The sequence below is a fragment of the Arachis hypogaea genome, chromosome 15, assembly GCF_003086295.3.
Source record: "Arachis hypogaea cultivar Tifrunner chromosome 15, arahy.Tifrunner.gnm2.J5K5, whole genome shotgun sequence".
Taxonomy (NCBI): Eukaryota; Viridiplantae; Streptophyta; class Magnoliopsida; order Fabales; family Fabaceae; genus Arachis; species Arachis hypogaea.
In genome coordinates, this window is record NC_092050.1 from 100,042,589 (window position 1) to 100,061,055 (window position 18,467).

At 37.0% G+C, this 18,467-nt stretch overlaps 1 non-coding gene across 1 annotated transcript; it reads right to left on the bottom strand.

The window, feature by feature from the left end:
- Nucleotides 1–13,146: 13,146 nt before the first annotated feature.
- Nucleotides 13,147–13,250, bottom strand: LOC112753593 (small nucleolar RNA R71). The gene has a single exon (XR_003177973.1). It is a non-coding gene; the product is annotated as a small nucleolar RNA R71 (small nucleolar RNA).
- Between the last annotated feature and the right edge of the window lie 5,217 nt (nt 13,251–18,467).

Sequence of the window (18,467 nt, forward strand, 5' to 3'; positions counted from 1 at the left end):
TCCACTTTGCAACCTGTTTCTGGCATTTAACTCCAGAATGCAACATGGAACTGGCGTTGAACGCCAGTTTGCGTCATCTAAAATCGGGCAAAGTATGGACTATTATATATTGCTGGAAAGCCCTGGATGTCTACTTTCCAACGAAATTGAGAGCGTGCCATTTGGAGTTTTGTAGCTCCAGAAAATCCACTTTGAGTACAGGGAGGTCAGAATCCAACAGCATCTGCAGTCCTTCTTCAACCTCTGAATCTGATTTTTGCTCAAGTCCCTCAATTTCAGCTAGAAATTACCTGAAATCACAGAAAAACACACAAACTCATAGTAAAGTACAGAAATGTGATTTTTATTTAAAAACTAATAAAAATATACTGAAAACTAACTAAATCATACTGAAAACTATGTAAAAACAATGCCAAAAAGTGTATAAATTATTCGCTCATCACAGCCCTTCATCAATTGGAGCAAGCGATAAATGGATTTGCTTCCCAATGTTTGGACACTCAAGGAACCCCCATAGCTTCATGTGGAGAATCTAATGAAGAATGTAGCATGAAAGAGACACTAGAAACTCCGGTGGACAGTGAGAAGCATGACTTTGTACTGGAACAAGTGGAGGAAGCCATAATTATCAAAGAAGAAGAAGTGGTTGAAGACCTAGGAGATGCTGAACTTCCATGGGAATCGAGAGTTATAGAGAATTCCACCAAAAAGTTTGAAATTGATGTTGAGGAGGATAGTGCACAACCTCCAAGGCATGTACCTTATGAAGAATTGGACGGAAAAGATCCGAAAGCAAGTTCCCTTGGTGATGATGATCATAAATCAAGCTATCCTAGTGATGAACTTGCATCCACAATTCAACCCCTTGAGTTTGAAGAAACTTCCCCAAGCGAATATGAAGATGATGTGGAGGTAGAATTTTCTCAACCTCCAACTTATGACTTGAGTGATGGGAAAGAAGTAGAAGATTTTGATCAAGATGCGGTTGTAGTTGAAGAGGTTTGCAAGGAGGTGGAAGAATTCACAGAAGAGCACAAGGGAATGGAGCTTGCAAAACCATTGGAAACACCTCCCCCAACGCCATCACCATCTATTCCTTCATTCAAGTGGGTAAATCTTTCATTTCTAAGCTTAATTAGCCCAACTGAATATGCTTTGCTTGAGACGGATGGGCAACTTAGAGCCCTTTGTGGCTATAAGAGTAAGAGGGAGATGGTTAGTGGTAAGAGTTGTCATGCAAGGTTCAATACGATTGCATGCTCCAAATTGAAGTACCAGGATTGGTGTAGAGCTCGATTGAATGGGTCTAGGAGGCTGTTTGGATGTCTCAGTGAGAATTCTAATTACTCATCACCCAAGTGGAAAAATAATGATCAACAAGAAGACGGGTGCAAAAGCAAGGTTTGGGACCCCAGAATTCATTCTAGCAATCAACACTCTTGGGGCCTTGTCACTTGCTTTAACTTGCTTGAAGGTTCTATGCAACTAATGTGGGATCCCGGAGGCTATTGGAATTACAAACACTGGTGAGGATTCCTAGATGAGTTCAAGCACAAGCCTCCATGACAAGGAGCTCACCAAATGTCCAACTTAAGGACTTTAACTAAAAGTGCTAGGTGGGAGACAACCCACCATGGTATGATCGTTCTTTTTCAGTCTTAGTTTTATTTTTGTTTTGTTTTATTGTTAGTTTTATTTTATTCGATTTTTCTTAGTGTTCATTCATAATGTCTGCATCAGCATCTGCAATCTGCATTCTGCATTTTGCATTTAAAAAAAAAGCCACACCACGCGTGCGCGTAGGCCACGCGTGGGCGTTGATCCCAAATCGGCGTCTCCATCCAACGACCTGAAAGTTGTGATGGAATCGTGCGGCTGGTATGCTATAGGCACAATTTGGCCCACACGTAAGCATCAATTTCATTTTAGCACACCACGCGCGGGCGTGCATGACGCGCACGCATCGCATGAAAATTCTAGCCCCCTCAATTTGAACAGAGAGTTGCGCCAAAACGACGCTGGAGTCATGCGTTTAGCACCATTTCGGTTGACACGTACGCGTACTTCACGCGTACGCGTCATCTTCATTTATCCCTTTTCACGCGTTCGCATCGAAGATGCTTACGCGTCGATGCACTTTTTGCCCATCCACACCCAGGCGTGATCTACGCGTACGCGTGGATTTCATTTTATAACTCCCCCTGACGCGAAAACCCTAACTCGCGTCATTTACCCCTCCCCTCCTCAATGTTTCAATTCCTTTCTTCCCTCCATAACCACCACTCACCCTCACCACAATCACCTTCGCGCAGCCACCACCACCGCCGACGACCCCGACCGCCGCCGACACAGCCCCTCCCTCTCCCTCATTTCTTCTTCTCTTATTCTTCTTATTCCCCTTCTCAACCCCCTGTCTTCACCAAGCCGCCGCGGACAGCAGCACTGTCGCCGTGCCACCATTACCTCGCCGCCGTGCCACTCCTCTCTCCCTTCCTTTCTGATTCTAAGTAATATTCCTTCCCTAGGTTTCCATGTCTCCACCCCTGCATTTCAATTTCATTTTCTATTTACTTAAGTCCGTTTGCATATTTAATTTTTGTTCAAATTAGGATAGTTAGAATTCAATGTTCTTAGTGGATTTTAGGTAGTTAGGTAGCTAGGTTGTGGTTAGAGGATTCTAGGTCTGATAAGTGCCCCGTTCCTGCTGTTTGAATTATCTGATTTTCCCAATTGCTTTGTTGTTGATGTTGCTGGCTTGTTGTTTCATTGCTAATTGATACTGTTTTGCTTCATGACGTCAATTCACATAAGTTGAATTTGTTACTGCTGATTGAATTTGTTGCTCTGAGTTCATATGCCATGCTGATTGCTACTTTTTTGCTGAACTGCCTTGACTCTATCTGAACTGAGTTTTTGCTATTTATTTTTCCGGGAATGTTCCTTTTACTGCCGAAATGCTGCTCAATTTTTCTGAAAAAGCTGTTTTACTTACCTCTTACTCATGAATTGACTTTAGTGCTTTTGACATTGCGATTTACTTGGTTTACACCAAAGCCATTTCATGAGATGCTGGGCCGGCATTTCCTTCCAATTGGTTCCCTTCTTAATTGACTTACATTGTTGATGATTCTATTTCTATTTGTGCTTTCTTTACTACCTGTTTCATCATTAATAATCCACATTCTTTGCTTGAGTGTGAGTTACTTGTTCTTCAATCTTGTGAACTTCTGTTAGCTAGGAACTACAGTACCATGCCACTAATTTTAACTTACCTTTTTAACTTTGGACTTCATTGACTTCCTAACTTTTCTCTTCGTTTTACACTAACTCTTTTCAACCCCTTTAAAGGCATGTTGATTGATGTTTCTTGCTAAAACAAGCATTCTGAATTTTATTTAATAGATTATTAGATTGTGATTTCTGATTGGTTTCTTTAATTCCTTCCTTGCATCTAGTCCAAATTTTTATATCTTTATGACTCACTTCTTGCTTTAGCTTTCGTTCCTTTTTTCCCTATCCACTGCTTGTTATGCTTGCCCATTAATTGCCTATTTATTTCCCTGCTTTATTTGTTAATCTGTATCCTAGAATTTCTGTTTTTTAGGATGTCTGATCTAAAAGGAAAGGGTAAGGCTAAGGCCACCACAGGTAAGAGGAAAAGAGGCCAGTCCTCTATGGCTCTTTCAGATATTCTTGGGGATGATTCCTGGCATGAGAAGAACTTCACTCCATAGGAAAAAGAAGATCAACTAGTGCCTGCGACTGATCCAATCAAGTTTGCAAATCACTACTGTAAACTGAAATATCAGGTCTTTGCGGATAAGAGGCACCTATATTTGGAAAAGACCCTCAGAATACCAACTGAATTACAACAGTACACTACAGAGCAGATCAAACAGAGAGGCTGATTCTTTCTAGAGAGGAATTTGACTGAGGTTAATGCATCCTGTGTCTGGGAATTCTACTGCAACTATTACAAGACGACCCTGGATGCAGTACAGCTAAGAGGGAAAAAGATTTTGGTTACTGAGGAGGCCATTGAAGATATCCTCCATTTCCAGCCTAAATCAAATGAGCCAGATGGTTATCAGAAGGCTGAGGAATCCATGAGGTTTCTGAGCTTTGACTAGGATGCTATGAGGCGCACCATAGCCATTGATCCTGTTGTTCCCTGGGCTATGGGTAAGTCGACGGTAAATCCAAAGGGCATCAAGATTATCTATCTTAATGATAAGGCTCGGCTATAGCAGCAAATCCTGAGCAACTATGTTATGCCGAGCACTTACGAGACAGAGGTGCCAGCTGCTATGATCATTCTCATCTGGTGCGTTATGGAAGGCAAGGACCTGTACCTTCCACGGTTCATCAGGCAGTACATGGCTAGGGTTCATGTTCGAGGCACTCTGCCATTCTCCTATCTGATTACCCAGATGGCCCGCCGAGCTGAGGTACCTTGGAAGCTTGAGGATGAGAAGCCACCAGCTGCCGAATGCAAAATGATTATTCCACATGGCAAGCGGTTTGAAGCTTTAGGCTACAGACCACCATCTCTTACTGCCTCCACTGACGTGGCCACATCCTCTGCAGCACCTTCAGTGCCTGCTGCACCTCCCACATCCACAGAACCCTCACCCGCTTCCCAGCCCATCTACCACCTAGTGCACCGACTCTTTGAGCGCCTGGATCAGATGGAGCGCCGCAACCAGCAGCGTTATGAGCAGTCTGAGCATCGCAGTAAGCGACGCTATGAACATCTGAAGCTAATGATCAGGTCGGGACATACTGACATCCCTCCGAGCCTGACACACCATCGGAGCCCTCTGAGGAGGAGGCTGAATAGCAGGAAGAGGATGCACAGGCAGAGGATCAGCACCAGGAGCCCCAGCACGAGGAGCCTCAACTTGAGCAGTCTGTAGAGCCACAAGCCCCTACACAGCCAGAGCCCACAGAGCCAGCAGCAGCACACCCTTCAGGAGGTGACGACCTTTCACACCCGGCTTGATTGAGCATCGAGGACGATGCTATGATATAAGTGTGGGGAGATCGCCATCTCTGGCGGATCTTATTTTGGTGAACTATTTTAGACTTTTTCATCCTATTTTGCTTCATTTTTGTATTTTTATTTTATTTTATTTTATTTTATCTTATTTTCCTTTCAGTGCTTGCACATTTTCTTTTACTGTATTTCTGTTTATTTCTACTTTATTATATTTTGTACTTTGGGCTGTATATATCTTAGATATTTAGCTTGAATTGCACTCTTAGTTTATTAGTTGTGATATAGAAAAATATGGATTATTAAGTTTAATTTACCCTTTTTAGCATATGAGAATTTGGTATTGATTGAAAATAGGGAGTAAACTAGAAAATATTTAGTTTTTCATAATCACAACAATCCACTTAGTATATATATAGTAATAAATGTTGGTCAATTGATGACATTTTCAAGAAATATATTTATTTTTAGGAAAGGCATTTAAAGATTCATATTTATTTGAGTTGAAACTTTTTATTTTTACTTGCATGATATACATGACTGATATATGATTTTTGAGCCAAAGAACACACAACCCGTAAGTTTTTGAGCTTAATTGCATGATTACACTATTTAGCCATAATATTGCATTCTTGTGTGTTTCTTCACTATGAGTGCAGACTTTACTTTGTTCCTTTCTATATGTCCAATGTTTAGTGTATTTACATGCTTGCATATGATTGAGCCCATTATTTGATTTTTGGTCACTTATCCCAAATAGCCTATCCTTTCAATCACCTTTGTTAGCCACCTTGAGCCTTTTAATTCCCATTTATTCTGTATTTTACCACATAACTAGCCTTAAGCAGAAAAAAATTAATTACTCCAAATTGAATCTTTGGTTAGCTTAAGATAGAGATTGTGTATCAATTAAGTGTGGGGAACCGTCTGAACTTGGGTTGATAAAAAAGTGTTGAATTGACAAGATATTTGGAATTTGGGTGCATGCTCATGTGAGACCAAAATAATTAAAATACCATATGCATTGATATGTTATGCTTATTTTCATGAAAAAAAAATTTCCTATAATTAAATAAATAAATAAGGGGACAAAATTACCCCAGTATTAAGTTTAATAAAAGATCAATGCATATGTGATAGAATTAAAGATAATTTGGTACATGATTGTGTGACGCAAAAGTGGGAATTATGGGTAGCTAGGCATGAATTTTAGAGTTACATAGAGTGTATGTATGTTAGGTGAGGACTTAGACTAATCAGAGATTCAATTTATAGCTCACTTGGCCATACATATATCCTCACCATTGCCTTAACCCCATTACAACCTTAAAAAGACCTCATGATGTTTGTATTTGTACATTAAATATTTGTTGATTGGTTAGATGAAGAACAAAGTTTTAGAAAGCATGATTAGAAGAGATTTGAGTGGTTTAACCCCAAACACTGAGTGACTAGAGTGTATATACAATTTCAGTGAGGGTTCAATGGCTCATTTCCATATGTCCATGTTTGATAATTACTTGTCTTGCAAGTTTGTGAACCCTTTTGATTAATTCAATTCAATTGGGAATGTGTTTTAATATGACTTAGTCCTTGGTTGTGCATATATGATTCCTTGAAAATCTGACTCAAGTTGACCACATATATGCTTATATATATATATAGATATACTGAGACTAGAATTGCATGATGCATGTAGGTAGCTTGCATTTAGATAGATTGCATTGCATAAGTTTCACCATTCTGCCTTCACTCTTTTTCAGTTTCCCCTGAGTTGAGCATGAGGATATGCTAATGTTTAAGTGTGGGGAGATTGATAAACCACTATTTTATGGTTTATGTTGTGCTAATTTGAATGGTTTTTATCAATTCTTTGCTCACTTATTCATATAATTCGCATGATTTTACAATTCCTTCCTAATTCTGTGATATAGTTGAAAATATGTTTCCTAAGCCTTTAAACTATTAATTTTAATTATCCTTTATTACCATTCGATGCCGTGATTCGTGTGTTGAGTGTTTTCAGGCTTTATAGGGCAGGAATGACTTAGAGGATGCAAAGGAAACATGCAAAATTTGAAGGAACGTGAAAATTGAAATTTTGAGAAGCTGGCAGCGACGCGCACGCATGGACGACGCGCAGGCGTGCCTAGCACAGAAGACGAGCGACGCGTATGCGTGACTGACGCGTACGCGTGAAAAGGAATTTCGCCAAATGACGTGCACGCGTGACCTACGCGTAGGCGTGACATGCGCCACATGCAGAAAGTTGCAGAAAGCGCTGGGGGCAATTTTTGGGCTCCTTTTCGGCCCAATTCCAAGCCCGAGAACACAGAATAGAGGCTAGATAATGGGGGAATCAAACAACATTCATTCATTCATCAATTTACAACAATTTAGGTTTGAGATGTAGTTTCTAGAGAGAGAGGCTCTCTCCTCTCTCTAGGTTTTAGGATTTCTCTTAGTTTTAGGTTTATTTCTTCTCAATTCTAGGTTCAATGTTTCTTTAATTTAATTTCTCTTCTACTTTTATTTGTTCTAGCTTTCTAGTTTATTTATTTTCCTTGTTGATTACATTATGTTGACAATTTGGTTTATGAACTCCATGTTAGAATTGATTTTCTTATTTAATGCAATTTGAGGTATTTCATATTTATGATTTTAATTTAGCTTTTTACATTCTTAGCTTGAATTGATTAATTGGAGACACTTGAGTTATCAAACTCCTTTGTTGGTTGGTCTGGATCCCTAAAGCTAGTCTTTCCTTAGGAGTTGACTAGGACTTGAGGAATCAAGTTGATTAGTCCACTTGACTTTCCTTTATTTAGTAAGGGTTAACTAAGTGGGAGTAATGAACAATTCTCATCATAATTGATAAGGATAACTAGGATAGGATGTCCAGTTTTCATACCTTGCTAAGAGCTTTATTAGTTATTAATTTAATTCTTACAATTTACTTTTTCTTGTTCCTTATTCAAAAACCCAAAAAAAAAAAGATAATCTTCCATAACCAATAATAAATTTATTAGGGTTTGTTACTTGTGACAACCAAATTTTTGTACGAAAGGATTCTTTGTTGGTTTGGAAACTATACTTTCAACGAGGATTTATTTGTGGATTTCTTTACTAGCAAAAATCCATTCGTCAAGGAGAATCAGAAAAAATAAAAAAATTTAAAAAGGGAGATTGTGGGAATAAAGAATTGAACAGAAGTTATACGTGAGTTTTTATAATTGTTAGTGAAATATGTTAGTGAAATAAGTAACTATAAAATAATTTTGAATTATGTTAGGAAGGTTAAAATAGAAAATAGAAAATTGGACACAAAATCCCATGTAGTGGCATTATATAATATTATAGATTAAAAATAACAATTATTTTTATGAAAAATCACTTAAACAAATGAATTGGATCATAAAATTACATAGATCTCCTAAAATAAAAGACATTACACGCATACTCTTATATGGTAGTAGTAAATCAAATTAACCAAATTCGAACTATTAGGATTTTGTATAAATTGAATAGATTTGATTCGATTTAGTAGATTTTGAACTCCATCCATGGTAAATCGAAACCATTGGCTTCGAATTACACCCATAGTTTTTGCCCCTAATAATTCGAATTGACTGGATCTAAATACAGCATTAGTAAATCGAATGAAGTTAGTTCAATTTATGTTGAATGAAATTAAAGCTAATGGTAAATCGAATCCACTAGCTTCAATTTAGTGTTTTTATGCCCATATAAGGAATTCAAATCCAGTTGCTTCGAATTACATTTCACCAATGCCCAAAAACCAAATTCAGAGAACATTTGTGACAAAAAAACCCTAGGATTAAAACCGTGAAAATGGAAGACGATCCTAGCCGTATCTATCGGTTAGACGGCATCATCCACATTGCTGGTTCCATCCACAAAGAGGTTAGTTTTCAAAATTTAATATTAATAATAGTTTGTGATGTTAAATGGCTTAGAATTTTATTATAATGCGCTATTGTGATTAAAGTATAAATGGGAGTTAGATTAGTTGTTTAGTGATTAACAATACTTAGTTAGAGTAATGATTAACTATATTAATAGTTTTTTAGGTGTTTAGGTAGGTTTCTAATGTTAGGTTAAATAGGCAGTAGAAATAAGGTAAAGATATAAATTAGTTTAAGTTTTTAGATTTAATATAATTCCTAAACATTAGGTTAAAGGGCTAGCAATTTAGTTAAAAATTTAAGTCATTTAAAATTTATTTAGTTTTGGTTGGTTAAATTTTTTAATAATTTAATTTAATTTAATTTATTTAGAATCAATACAATTTAATCCTTGTTAAATTATTTAGGATTAATTTATCAAATTATTTAATTTAGTTTAATTTTATCAAAAAATTAATAAAATTAAATTATCCTTGTCCACTTTAGGTGATTATTGATATAACCTGGATATCATTGTTGAAAAGAGTTTACACTATTTATTGGTCTTTTGGTGAATTGGTTTAATACTTGCGATGGTTCTAAAAGAAATTTTTTCATCGTGGTACAGGCACATCGATATATCACCAGCATGAGGAGGCAGCATGGTATGTTATTGGATGACAGGATTATACTATACCTGCACATGGCTAGCTTAGCCCACCTCGCGAGGCTCAACAATCACTGGTTTAGGTTGGATGAGCCGATGGTCAGTGCTTTTGTCAAGCGGTGGCAGTCCGAGACTCATACTTTTCATATGCCATTCGGGGAGTGCACGATTACACTTGAGGATGTTGCATACAATTTAGGCCTTCCCATCGACGGACATTACGTCAGCAGATACTTACGGATTTTCAACGGTTCATTGACGGCGGCGCGACCTGCATGGGATTAGTTCCAGGAGTTGTTGGGTGTGTTGCCTCCGGCGGACTGCATCGACAAGTTCATGGTGAAGTGCACTTGGATGCAGGAGATGTTCAATCACTGATGAACGGATATTTTATACGCTTTTTGGCATCATTTTCATATAGTTTTCATTATGTTTTGTTTAAGTTTTATTATATTTTCATTGGTTTTAGTGAAAAATTCACATTTTTGGATTCTACTTTGAGTTTGTGTGTTTTAAGGTGATTTCAGGTATTTTCTTGCTGAAATTGAGGAGCTTGAGCAAAAGTCTGATTTAGAGACAGAGAAAGGACTACAGATACTGTCAGAATCTGACCTCCGTGCACTCGAAGGAGCTTTTCTGGAGCTACAGAAGTCCAAATAGTGCGCTCTCAACAGCTATGGAAAGCTAACATCCAGGGCATATTATAGTCCATACTTTGCTCTGGAAATGAAGGTCCAAAACTGGCATTCAATGCCAGCCACCTACTCTATTCCTGGCGTTGGACGCCAAAAAAGGAGCAGCTGGCATCCAATGCCCAAAAGGGAGTCCCAAGCCAGCGTTCAACACCTCTAAGGGGTATTAGCTCCTGGAGACACCCCAAGCTCAGCCCAAACACTCACCAAGTGGGCCCAAAAAGTGGATTTTTGCACTACAAGACTAGTCTATCTTATTTTTGTAATCCTTAGTCATTAGATTAGTATATATAGACAAGAGTTCACCCTTGTTAGGAGCTCTTCCCCACTCTACACATTTTTCATTGTTTCTTTGTACAGTATGAGTTACTAACCTCCTAAGGTTAAGGTTAGGAGCTCTGCTGATTCTTATGAATTAATAATATCACTATTCTGCTTCAATTTATGCTTGATTCTATTCTAAGATCTATCTTCGTTCTTCAACCTTATGAATCGGATGACTCGTGACAATCATCCTCATTCTACATGGGTTTTTGCGAGTCCTTGACGGGATAGTATTGAACCACAAGTTTGATTATACATCTCTTAGACGGCTAATCCACGGCTTCGTTGAGGACTTCTCGAGACATCAGTTCAGCCGAGGTGCGGGTCGATTAGGGCTTTTGTAGTATAGACTAGAATCCAAAGAAGCAGCATTCTCTGATCCAGAAGATCCGACATTATCTGTGGCATTTTCTGTAGGATCACCAAGGGAATGGGCTGATAGAGCGTCACCCCCGTTCAAATTGGATGACCACTGACCCAGCGTTTGATTTGAAGCAGAGGAGATTAATGACCGCTGACCCGGCATTAATTATATATAGCCTGCCATGGAATGAATCAATCAGAAGTTGGAGTAGATGGTGAGAAAAGTTGATCCAGAAGGAAGAAGCCTCTCCGAAGCCTCAACCATTCTCGTACCATTGATTTCACACCTATGTAGTAACGTTTTATTTATTTATCTATTTTATATGTTTTTCGTGACAAACTATAATTTTTATCTGCCTAACTAAGATCTTCAAGGTAACCATTGCTTGCTCAAACCAACAATCTCTGTGGGATCGACCCTCACTCACCTGAGGTATTACTTGGACGACCCGGTATACTTGCCGGTCTATCTGTGCGAAACGTGCGGAGCCAGTTTTGTGTACCAAGTTTTTGGCGCCGTTGCTGGGGATTGTTCGGATTTGACAAACTATTGGATTATCTTGTTGCTTAGATTAGGTACTTTTTACTTTTGTTTTGAGTCTTTTGTTTTCTTTTTTTTCAAAAACTTTTCAAAATCCATATTTTCTTTGTCTTTTGTTTGAGTCTAGTGTTAGTTCTTGTGTTTGGTGTCCTTTTTGTGTTCTTTATTTTCTTCAAATTTTCGAAAATTGTTCTTAGTGTTCTTCTTGGTATTCAAGTTGTTCTTGTTTCTTTTCTTGTTTTGATCTTAAAATTAAGTTTGGTGTCTTTTGGTGTTTTTCTTTTTAATTTTCAAAAAACTAGTGTCTTTAATCTAAAAATTTTAAGTTTGGTATATTTTGGTTGTTTTTCTCTTTCTTCATTAATTTCAAAAAATCAAAAAAAAATCTTTTTTATCTTTATTCAAAAAAAATTTCAAATCTTATCTTTTTAAATCTTTTCAAATCTTTTCTTTTAATTTGATTCTTTCTTATCTTATCTTTCTTTTAGATTTAAACTTTTAAAATTCAAAAATTTTTCAAATCTTTATCTTATCTTTGGTTTATCTTTCTTTAAATTTCAAATCATTATCTTATCTTATCTTACTTTTAATTTTCAAAATCAAATCTTTTCAAAAATTAAATCTTTTTTTCAAATCTTTATCTTATCTTGTTTCAATTTTAAAATTCAAAATTAAATCTTTTTCAAATCTTTTCAATTCTTATCTTATTTTGTTGAATTTTTATTTCCAATTTTAAAATTCAAAATTTTAAAATTAAATCTTTTTCAAATCTCCTATCTTATCTTATTTTCATATCTTTCTTAATTAGTTACTTGTTTTCTCTTCTCTCTTTTTCAAAACTTTTCTTTTATTTCTCTCTCTTCTATTTTGAAATCACACTTAAGTTTTCAAATCTTTTTAATTCAATTAATAAATAAAATAAAAATAAAAATATTTTTATTCTAGTTTCTCTTTTTACTTTTTAATTTTCGAATTCTCCCTTTTATTCGAACTCTTCATCTCCTTCTTCTATCTTCATTTTTCTTTCTTCTTCACATCTCACAGGGAGTTCTCTATCCTTTAACATAGAGCTCTCATTCTTATTCTTTCTTGTCTTCTTTTTCTTGTTTATGAGTAGAAACAGAGATAAAGAACCTCTCTTTAATCCTGATCCTGAACCTGAGAGGACCCTAAGGAAGCATTTACAACAAGTTAAAGCACAACATTCTGGAAGAGACCTCACAGAACTTTTTGAACAAGAAACTGAAAATACAGACACGGCAACCGAACAAAATAATGGAAGAGATGCAAGGAAGGTTCTTGGTGACTTCACTGTACCAACTTCTGACTTCTATGGAAGAAGTATCTCTATACCTGCCATTAGAGCAAATAACTTTGAGCTTAAGCCTCAGTTAGTCTCTCTAATGAAACAGAATTGCAAGTTCCATGGACTTCCACTGGAAGATCCACATCAATTCTTATCTGAATTCTTACAAATCTGTGATACTGTTAAGACCAATGGAGTGGATCCTGATGTCTACAGGCTAATGCTTTTCCCTTTTACTGTTTGAGACAGAGCTAGGATATGGTTGGATTCTCAACCTAAGGAAATCCTAGATTCTTGGAAAAAGTTAGTCAATGCTTTCTTAGCCAAATTCTTTCCACCTCAAAAGATGAGCAAGCTCAGGGTGGAAGTTCAAACCTTCAGACAGAAAGAGGGTGAATCCCTCAATGAAGCTTGGGAAAGATACAAGCAACTAGTCAGGAGATGTCCTCCTGACATACTCTCAGAATGGTCTATCATAGGTATCTTGTATGATGGCCTATCTGAGATGTCCAAGATGTCATTGGACCATTATGCTGGTTGATCACTGGTGCAAAAAATTATGATTCACACTTTTCACAACTCCGCACAACTAAGCAGCAAGTGCACTGGGTCGTCCAAGTAATACCTTACGTGAGTAAGGGTCGATCCCACGGAGATTGTCGGCTTGAAGCAAGCTATGGTCATCTTGTAAATCTCAGTCAGGCAGATTCAATTGGTTATGAGGTTTAGATAATTAAAATATAAATAAAATATAAAATAAAATAAGATACTTATGTAATTCATTGGTGGGAATTTCAGATAAGCATTTGGAGATGCTTTGTTGCTTCTGAACTTCTGCTTTCCTATTGTTTTCATCCAATCATGTGTGCTTCCTTCCATGGCAAGCTGATGAGAAGCCACCTGCTACAGAATGCAAGAAGATTATCCCTCACAGCAGGAACTTTCTGACTTTGGGCTACAGACCTCCATTCCTCACTGCTACTGACGAGATAGCCACACCTTCCGCCGGACCTTCTTCATCTATAGCTACCACCACTACACCTCCACCTGCCTCAGAGCCCATTTATCACCTCGTACACCGCCTGTTTCAGCAGCTAGACCGGATGGAGTGCCGCAACCGGCGCCGATATGAGAGATCTGAGCGTCGCAGCAAGCGATGCTATGAGCACCTGAAGCTGATGATCCGTTCTGGCAGCGACATCCCCTTCGAGCCTGACACACCATCAGAGCCATCTGAGGAGGAGGCGGATGATCATGAGGCAGAGACCCATCCACAAAGAGAGGCTGAGCAGGCAGGCCCAGAATAGGCTGTATCACAGTAGGAGGCCCCGCCTCAGATTCAGGCTGCAGACCTAGAGGTTCCTATTCAGTCAGCACCTCCTCTGCAGCAGACAGATCCTCAGACCACCACTACAGAAACTCCAGCCACCCATCCTTCCAGTGATGACACTCCTTTACACCCTGCTTGAGTGAGCATCGAGGACGATGCTTTATTTTAAGTGTGGGGAGGTCGCCATCTCTGGCGTATTTTTCTTGGTGAACCACTACAGACTCTTTTTATTTTATTTTGTTATTTTTCTGTATTTTGATCTTTATTTTTATTTCTCAGTACTTATACATTACTCTTTTCATGTATTTTTACTCTATTTTTGTGTTTTGCACTTTAGTTCATATTTTAGCCATTTAGTTTAGTTGCAATTCTAACTTATTAATTATAGAAAATGTGGATTAATTAGTATAATTTACCCTTTTTAGCATAAGATAGCTTAGTTTGAATTGAAAATACAAAAAGGAAGTAAACTAGAAACTTGAACAGAATAGAAACAATCTACACACCTTGTATATATAGCATTACATGTTAGTTAGTTAACAACATTTCATCAAGGAGAAACACTAAAACTTTAAAGCCACCCTAAGATTTACATTGAGAATAATGGGAACTCTTAATTTTTACTTGCATGACATACATAACTGATATATGATTTTTTGAGCTAGAGAACACACAGCCTGTGACTTTTGAGCTTAATTGTATGGTTACATTCAAACCATAATATTTTATTCCTGTGTGTTTCCTCCTTCTTTTTTATTTTGGTGTTCTTTACTTTGTTTTAATCTATATGTCCGATTATAGAATATAGATACATACAAAGAAAGTGATTGAGGCCATTGTTTGATTCTAGCTCACTTATCCTAAATTAGCCTACCTTTTACATCACCCTTGTTAGCCCCTTTGAGCCTTTAAAACCCCTCCTGTTCTATAAACCACATTACTAGCCTTAAGCAGAAAAACAAAATAAAAATCCCAAGTTGAATCCTTGGTTAGCTTAAGATAGAAATTGTGTAATTGTTTAAGTGTGGGGAACCTTATGGGAAAATGAATGATAGAAACAAAGGTAGAAAGTTAAAAAGAATAAAAATATTTCAAAATAAAATTTTGGGAAGCATGCTCATGTGAAATCAAAGCAATTAAATTACCATGTGCATTAAAAAAAATAATTTTTCATATATATTTTATTTCAGTACCTAAATAAGGGGATACAAAAGAATTCCCCAAATGCAAAATAAAGCAATGCACATGGGATAAAAAAAATTTAAGGCATGAGCATGTAAGATAAAAAATGGAAAAAATTGGGTAAATAGGTAAAGAAACCTTTGAATTACAAAATATGTATGTTAGGTGAGATCTTAGACTAATCAAGGATTCACTTATTAGCTCACTTAGCCTTATACATATACCCTTACCTTTACCTTGGCCCCATTACAACCTTGGAAAAGACCTCATGATTTTTGTATGCCTATATTCTATAATTGTTGATTGGTTAGATGAAGAACAAAGTTATAGAAAGTAAGGATAAAAAGAAGAATAGAGTGATTAACCCAATAAACACTGTATGACTAGAGAGTAAACACAAAATCCAGTGAGGGTTCAATAGCTCATCAACATATATCTCTGCTTAAATTGTTAATTGTCTTGCAAGTTTATAAAATATTTCTCTTTCCCATCTCAATTGTAAAGGTTATTTATCATCATCTAAGGTTTGGCTATGAATATAGGATTCCTTGAGAATGTGAATTAATTTAACTACATGTAAGTTTTATATACAAGTGAATAACAATTAGAATTGCATGATTCATTTAGGTAGTTATATTTAGAATAGATTGCATTACATGAGATTCCACCACTTCAACCTTACCTTACTCTTTATCTTGGATTTAGCATGAGGACATGCTATTGTTTAAGTGTGGGGAGGTTGATAAACCCATATTTTATGATATATTTTGTGCCTAATTTAAGTGATTTATTCAATCCTTCACTCACTTATTCATGTTAATTGCAGGGTTTTACTTTCCCTTCCTTATTATGTGATGTATGTGAAAAACATGTTTCCTATGCTTTAAGAATAATTATTTTAATTACCCTTTATTACCATTCGATGCCGTGATTTATGTGTTGAGTAGTTTCAGATCTTCTAAGGCAGGAATGACTTAAAGGATGGAAAGAAAACATACAAAAATGGAAGGAAAGCACAAAATGGAGTTTTTGAAGAAACTGGCAGCGACACGAACGCGCGCCACGAGCAAAACAAAAATGACGCGGATGCATGACCGACGCGAACGCATGATAAGGAAAACTCCAGATGATGCGACCGCGTGACCCACGCGGACGCGTGACAGAGGCCACACACCAGAAATTACAGAAAATGCTTCCAACGATTTCTAAAGCCCTTTTTGGCCCAGATCCAAGTCTAGAAGGCACAGATCAGAGGTTATGAAGTGGGGGAATGCATCCATTCAGGAGGAGAGTCTCCAATTAGTTACTTTTGATGATTTAGATGTAGTTTTTAGAGAGAGGTTCTCTCCTCTCTCTTTTAGGATTTAGAATTAGGATTTCTTTTGCTTTCAGGATTATCTCTTTTCATCAGGTTCATTATTCCTTTTTATTTATTTTCTCAATATTGATTTATGAACTTTTCTATGTTACAGATAATTCTCTTAATTAATGATATTTGAGGTATTTCAGTTTATGATTGCTTTCTTTTATTTACATTATTGTTATTCCCAATCCGAAGACATTTTTTTATTCCAGTAGATTTACTTTTTCCCCTTTTGGTCTTGGTCAAGAAATCAGTAACTCAGGAGTTATCAAACTCAACGTGATTGATAATTGTTATCTTGTTAATTGAATTGAACTTTAATAATTCCAGTCTTTTCTTAGGGATTGACCAGAACCTGAAGTTCAGACTAATTAATCCACTTGATCTTCCTTTGCTTTAGTAAAGGCTAACTAAGTGGGATTAAGACTAATTTCTCATCACCATTGATAAGGATAACTAGGATAGGACTTCCAATTTCTTATACCTTGCCAAGAGTTTATTTTACAGTTATTTATTTATTTTATTTTCCATTTAAATTACTTATTCCTCATTTTTAAAGACCCCAATTTACAATCTTCATAACCAATAATAAGAACATACTTCCCTGCAGTTCCTTGAGAAGATGACCCGAGGTTTAAATACTTCGGTTATCAATTTTAAAGGGGTTTGTTACTTGTGACAACCAAAACGTTTGTAAGAAAGGTTGATTGCTTGGTTTAGTAACTATACTTGCAACGAGAGTTTACTATAACTTCTAAACCATCAATCTTCCGTCTCTTCAAAATGGCGTCGTTGCCAGAGAACTGCAATCGTGTGCCTTATTATTGGTTATTGTACATTTTTCTCTTTTACTTGTTTATTTGTTCTTATTTTTTCTTTTATTTTTATTAGCTACTATGAATTCTCACCCCTCTCGCTTTGAGTTTGGTTCTAATATTGTTGAAAGGAGTGAAAGCTATAATAGGAATATGCATCAAGGTCAGAGCAATCAAAGATGGATGGAGCCAAGAGGATTTGATCAACCCTTTAAGCAACAACACCCTCCAAGATATCATGGACAAAGGCCATTCTACAATGCATACCAAGCTGACAGATATGGTGGATAGCCTTGTAATTACCAACAAGCTCCACCCTGTGCTTATAGACCATCCTCTCAACATAACTTCGAACCACTACACTCACAAGCTCCTTTTCACCATTCACCACCATATGATCCTTATTTACCCCAATCCCAATCCGATTACTCCCAAACACCACCACTTTCCTATGTACCATGTCCAAATCTATCGCCTCCAGAATCACAGGTTCACTTCAAGGAAATAGTAGATCAACTTCAAACAACCCTTTATCAACTGGAGCAAGCAATAAGTCAATTATCTTCTAGACGTTCGAACATTCAAGGACTTCCCATAGCCCCATGTGGACAATCTAATGAAGAGCGTAGCATGAAGGAGATACTAGAAACTCCAGTGGACAGAATAGAGCATGACTTCGTACTGGAACAAGTAGAGGAAGCTGTCATTATAGAAGAAGAAGAGTTGGTTGAAGACTTAGGAGACGCTGAACTTCCATGGGAATCTAGAGTTGTGGAAAATTCTGTCAAAGACGTTACAATTGATGCTAAGGAGGATAGTGCACAACCCCAAGGCAAATCTTTTATGAAGAAGTAGACGGAATAATCCAAGAAGCAAGTTTCCTTGATGATGATAATCTCAAGTCAAGTTCTCCCAGTAATGAACTTGCATCCGCGAGTGAATTCTTTGAGATCGAAGAATCTTCCCCAAGTGAATACGAAGAT